Genomic DNA, 6,938 nt, shown 5'->3' on the forward strand with positions numbered 1-6,938 from the left:
TGTTCCATCTAATCTTAAATTGTATTGACTGAGAAATCCTTAGCCAATATAAAATGAGATTTGAAAAGAGTTTCAAATCTTTTTCAAACGATCAATGACTATTGTGTAGAGAACAAACATGATTTAACATGACAGATATACTCTATGTTTTAATGTTAAATCAGAACATTATTGATGAAAGGATATTAATTACATTAAGAAACTGGTCATTAAATGTTAAGTCAAATCACAAATGACTTTTCTAATATTTTAAAAATTAAGGACTAAAATATAATTTATATAGGGATTATATTTTTAGACTTAGAAAAATTAAGTAAGGATAATTTTTAAAATTGTCCTGAATTAATATATGGATATTATTCAAGGGAAAAATTGATATTTTATCAATTTATATGGATTTTAAGATTTTTTTATAAATAATAAGTCATGCCTCTTATTTTTGGGTGGTTGTATGTTAGACAAAAAAAAAAACTATGTAAGTCACAGAATAGAGAGCTAGCACTCTAGGTATAACAATCCCTTTCTTATAAATAAGGATTTAAGAGATTTCTTACTAGCGATTCGTGTAGATTGCCGTTGGAGGCTGGACAATTAGATGACTTATGGTTTGCAATAACCCAGTCTTTAAATAATTATTCAAAGTTGAAGAAAATCAAATTTTTAGGTAATAAATTTCTAAACAACTCTAGATCTATCTAACAGGATCCTAGAGACTCCTGAATAATTTAGTTTTATTGTTTTTGTTGCATGTATGATATTCGAGAACTCAACATACTACGCTTGACAATATAAAGCCAATGAAGTTCAATTTAAATGTTTTACAACTAGTAAAAAAATAAGGGTTTTTAGTTGTCAAAGTGACATTAATTATGTTTGTGGTATGTATTTGTAAACTCCAGATGGAATTTCAAAGTTAATGATTTTTTTTTTACTTAGGAACCAAAATTTAAATAATAATAAAATAATTAAACAAAATAAGTGAGTAATAATATTTTTATAAACCCCTGACTATTATGGAATGATGATAGTCTCGGGAGTTTGAAGTGAAATGTTATGTATAGGTCATTAAAAGATGAAATACCATTATGTAATAACCTCGGTAAAATTTGTTATAAACAAGTGTTGGGATTTGAGAATTTTATCCAGAAATAAAAAAAAATACTAATGAAGGACATGGTGAGAATTTGAAATTTTTTTAAGATATAAATAGAGGAAGGCTTGTTGGAGAAGCCATTCTTTCTCTTAAATGGCCAACCATAAACATAAAAGACAGGGAAGGATTTTTTGAAAAGTTTTACCAAAATCCATCAAAATAAACACAAAAAAGGCTTAAATTGAAGTGATCTAGGAGAGTTAATAGAATTCTAAGCTAGGGTTTGGTTTTTTTCTTGATGTTAAAAAAGGAGTAAGGGATGACAAAATTATGGGAGAATGAGGAAAAAGAGAAAACTCATCTTCAACTTTTTTATCACTGTTTTCTTGAATTTTGGGTGGTAAGTTACCTTGTTTTAAGTTTGAATACATATATTTTGATGTATTGATGAGTAATTTTGGTATGAAACATTATGCAAACAACTAAATTGAATGAATTGGTGTGTTGATATTGGATTTTTATGTTTAATCATGCTATTAGAGTTCAATGAATATTTAGATGATGAATTAAAGTACAAATTAAAAAAAAAATGGTCCCCCTCTTGATGGGTGTTTCGACCAATGGACAAAATTAAGGGATGAGATATATTAAATTGATTTAATCAATATTCAATTACGTATCATAAAATGGTATTAATGATGTGATTAATGAAGGATGAATTTTGAGTAGGAACATGTTTCCTTCAATTTATGAAATTGGCGATATGAGAAATATTAAAGGAAATATTAAAGGATATGAAGATTATCTTATTAAATTTATGTTGTTTATGATAAGAGAGTTCTAAGACTATAAGAAGTTGTGAAGATTTGACAATTTAGTAAAGGATTTTAAAATGAAAGATTGATAAGAGGACCTTAGGATTTATGCAATGTTTTTGTTGTAACAGGAGAGGTTGCTAGGACTATACAACAATAAGGAACCTCTAGTTAAGCACTGACTTCAGGTAGGTGGTTAATATCTTAGAATTATAGATTTACACTTTAAAAAATTTGTAAGTCAAAATAAGTCTGGATACTACCTTCATAATTCAATTAAATTGATATAAACTCTTTGATGCTGCTGAGGCATTGAAGGCTTGTATGAAAGAGGGTTAACAGGGTCAGACTATATTGGGAAAAAGGAAGGATGATGATTTTCTTATAGATAGACCTCTCTTTCTGAAGAAGTGTAAGGGACATTTTGGGTAATTTAGGAAATGGGGAGGGTTAGTAATGGGAACAACTCATGATGCTAGTGTAGAGTGACACAATCAAAAGATTGATGTCTTATCCCAAGTACATGAGTGTCGAAGTAATAAATAACCCGGCAAGACCAGGGTCGAACCACAGAAAGATGAACTATATAAAATAATAAACAACAAATGAAAATGAGTTGAAGAGAACCTTTGAGATGTGATATTGATGTGAGTATTAATCAAAGATAAAAACAATTGTCAAGGTTAGAGGATCCATTAATAATATTAGAAATAAGTATAGTATAAACTTTTTTTATTAATCAACTAGAAACCACACACAAAATAGGTTCCAATCGGATGATTTATCCTTAATAGTTCATTATAAATTATTAACATGATTTTATTAATTATCTTATTTAAGCAATGTCAATACTTGTAAATGTGGTCAGGTATTTATAGTGATAACTTATGTTAACAACAAATCAAGTTCCTTTCATAGCTCAGCTGTTAGTTATAACATACAGTTGGCTATGAAAGTGCCAAGTATTTGTTGTACCAAGGGTTGTACAACACAAATATAGATTAACCATTTAACAAGCAAGGTATTAAAAGTGAGTAAGATAACAAATACAAAACATGTTAGTATCAAACATTAAAGTCCATGTTAGGTTTACACTATACTTATTTTTACACCATTAGTGTAACCTTTTCACCTTGACAAAATAAACTTAGCTAAATATAATGAAGAAGATAAACATAAATAAACAACATAAGAACATAAGTATAGTAAAGGAAATGAAAAGCATAAACAAGAGATTAAGAAAAATATAATATGAAATAAAACTTAAACATTACAACAATATAAAGAAAAAAATAAAAATCATGATCTTGATCTGAAAACTAAGATGTCTAAATGATAGTTGGTCGTATTCACCTATTTTCGCAATAATAGCTTTTTCCACAGCAGGATTAACTGCATTTTATATGTTTCAGGTTTATTTACTTACTTTTGAAGGGCATTTAAATATTTATTTTCAAAATTATAGTGGTAAAAAAAACAGCGCATTCTATTCAATATCTTTATGGGGTAAACAGGGATAAAAAATCTTAAAAAAAATGCGTTTATTACCTTTATTAACAATAAATAATAAAAATGACCGACCCCATTGTCTCCACCCCGTAGGAACTACAGATCGCCCCAAGGACGCCTTCGGCATCCAGGGGTCGCGGACCGACCATAGAACCCTGTTCAATAAGTGGAACGCATTAGCTGTCCACTCTCAAGGACTCATTAAAAAAATCAAAAATTCACTCAAGAAAAAGCTTTTCCCGCACTAGGCACTAATCTATTTTTAACGTCTCATTAGATTGGAAAATCATTCAAATTAAGAACGGGAGCTCGTTGCTTTTTTATTTCCCTATAATTGGAGCCGCGGAGCTCTGTCCATTTCGCTTCTATTGTTTGTTTGGGTTTGTTTTTGTATGTAACTTATGTAAGTTTAAAGATGATTAGATGATACTTAGTCAGATGATTGTACAAGGAAGGAGATAGTTTTATAGAAAAGAAAGAATGGAAAAGAATGATAAATAAAGTAACAAAGTAAGGAAATTTTCGATTGGATCAGGAATCCATTTTTGGATTTGGTATGAATAAATGATCTGCTCCGTAAAATCCAGTAGCCAGTAGAATAAGTGATGTAGTAGAATCCATATTGTATTTTTTTAGCTATTTTAGCTATTTATACTTAGTTTTATTTATTTCATTTACTTAATACTTAATAGTATGGAAATGCATCCATTTCCTCTGCATTGAACCGATTTATGATACTATCGGAGTGAAACAAGGGATCTAAAGAATGACTGAGGCTAAACTCTATTAGTAACAAGCAAATTCTTTGTATGTAAAAAGTCTCGATATTCTTTGGAGATAAAGGCCAATTGAAAGGTCTAAGACGTCCCAACAAGCACTTGGTTATGATCACCCTGTAGGCCTACTTGGGTAGTGAGCATTTTTTTGGGGTTGCTTTTTCCAATAAACGTTGGTTACATTTCTTTATGTTATTTATACCAGTAACCGGTTTATGGATGAGTGCTCTTGGAGTAGTTGGTCTGGCTCTGAACCTACGTGCCTATGACTTCGTTTCTCAGGAAATTCGTGCAGCGGAAGATCCTGAATTTGAGACTTTCTATACCAAAAATATTCTTTTAAATGAAGGCATTCGTGCTTGGATGGCAGCTCAAGATCAGCCTCATGAAAACCTTATATTCCCTGAGGAGATTCTACCCCGTGGAAACGCTCTTTAATGGAACTTTAACTTTAGTTGGTCGTGACCAAGAAACCACAGGTTTTGCTTGGTGGAGATTGGATGCAGTTACTAATTCATGATCTGGCATGTACAGAATGAAAACTTCATTCTCGATTCTACGAGAATTTTTATGAAAGCCTTTCATTTGCTTCTCTTCGATGGAAGTTTTAGGAAGGGTTAAGGATTTACCCGGTGTGAGATATCACATTGTTCGAGGAACCCTAGATGCTGTCGGAGTAAAGGATCGTCAACAAGGGCGTTCTAGTGCGTTGTAGATTCTTATCCAAGACTTGTATCATTTGATGATGCCATGTGAATTGCTAGAAACATGTAAAGTGTATGGCTAACCCAATAACAAAAGTTTTGTAAGGGACTGAAGCAGGCTACCATGAGACAAAAAATCTTCTTTTTAAAGAGATTCGATTCAGAACTATTCTATGTCCAAGGTCCAATATTGGAATAATTTCAGAGGTTTTCCTTGACTTTATCTGTGTCAACAAACAATTCGAAATGCCTCGACTTTTTTAGAGCAGGTCCGAGTCAAATAGCAATGATTCGAAGCACTTTTTTTTACACTATTTCGGAAACCCAAGGACTCAATCGTATGGATATTGCTAGTGGAATCGGGAAAGATTAAACGCAAACAAAATAAGCAGCAGCGCTCTTGGAAATATCACGAGTCTTTTTCCTCCGCTGTTTCTATTGGGGACAATATATCAGCAAAACAGAATAAGGTATTTCACGTCTTTTGTTGATCAGGCGACACCCGGATTTGAACTGGGGAAAAAGGATTTGCAGTCCCCCGCCTTACCACTCGGCCATGTCGCCAAGGCAATAGAAATAAAAAATAGACGAAAATCCCCCCCATTTTTTTCTTACTAAACTTCTTTTTTTTGTACTTTTGTACTTGTATATGGCAAGGAAAAGTTTGATTCAGCTGGAGAAGAAGAGGCAAAAATTAGAACAAAAATATCATTTGATTCGTTGATCCTCAAAAAAAAAAAAAAAAGCAAAGTTCCGTCGTTGAGTGATAAATAGGAAATTCATGGAAAGTTACAATCCCCACCGCGAAATAGTGCACCAACACGTCTTCACCGACGTTGTTTTTTGACTGGAAGACCAAGAGCTAATTATCGAGACTTTGGGCTATGAAGGTGAAATTAATTGAATATATATCTTTATTTTTTTTATTCATAATTTGAATTGATGAACTAAATTAGATAGTTATATGAGTGAAAGAAAACAGCTTCTAAATTTGCAGTAAAAAAAATCGAGACTCATTTCTTATGTACAACAGTAAAGCAGAAATAAACATAAGAAGATGAGATCATTTGTCCCAAAATTGGTTGAAGGCCTTCTTTTATAGGCTAAAATTCAGAACTATTGATTTGATGACTAATTATTGAGTGGATGACCATCTCTTGACTTGATGACAACCATTATCTTCTTGTTTTAACAAAACATCAGAATATGAACATATAGTCTCCATTAAAGTTCTGAGAATTTGTCTCAGCTTTCCAACAAAACAAGAATGAGCTCATTTGGACTTGTAGAACTCGAGATATGGGTTGAACTCTAAAAAATGTCTGAGTTGTAGGACAAATTCTGAGTTCTCATTTGTTGCTACAATTTGAACTTGAAAACGACTGTTTTGAATCTTGGACTCTACATAAAAGTTTTAGGCCTATGTCTTAACTTTCCATCCATATAAACCAGACCTAAATCCATATTCTATAGTTCCATTTATGATTCAATAACCGAATGATGTTCCAGTTTGAATTGAACCAACATCTCTTTTTTAAGCTTAGCCCTCTCTTTGTCTTTTCACTTTTAATAGTTAAACACATCAATCAATCCTTTAAATTGTGAGATATACCTGCATTCAAAATTGAGCATTTACCATAAATTAAAGATATCTTATGTTATCAAACTTATTATTATAAAACATGCTTAAGTTAGGGAATTTAATGATACTTTAAGTGCAATATGATGACATAAAACCTTGATAAAAATATATTTTTAAATACTAATCATGGAGTTTACCAAGGGACAGTCAAACCCTAAGAGTGGTGTTACAAGATGAAATTCAGAATAGAAGACAATTGTTTACCCTTAGTTTACTCGATGTGAACAGAAGCACCCGGATGATTGTTCTGCAATGTCGGGAAGACGTTACATCTTTAGGGGAGAGCATAGATAGAGGGATTGCCCATATTTGGGATGAGGGTGTTATTATTATGGAGGAAAATGTCACTTTCAAAGAAATTGCCCTCGGAGAACTAAGTTCATTTAGGGACAGTTGCAG

General features: G+C 31.8%; 1 non-coding gene across 1 annotated transcript; it reads right to left on the bottom strand.

Annotated features, from left to right (window-relative positions):
* Positions 1–5,390: 5,390 nt before the first annotated feature.
* On the bottom strand, positions 5,391–5,461 carry TRNAC-GCA (transfer RNA cysteine (anticodon GCA)). The gene has a single exon. It is a non-coding gene; the product is annotated as a tRNA-Cys (tRNA).
* Between the last annotated feature and the right edge of the window lie 1,477 nt (positions 5,462–6,938).

This window comes from Populus nigra, chromosome 2, assembly GCF_951802175.1.
Source record: "Populus nigra chromosome 2, ddPopNigr1.1, whole genome shotgun sequence".
NCBI lineage: Eukaryota > Viridiplantae > Streptophyta > Magnoliopsida > Malpighiales > Salicaceae > Populus > Populus nigra.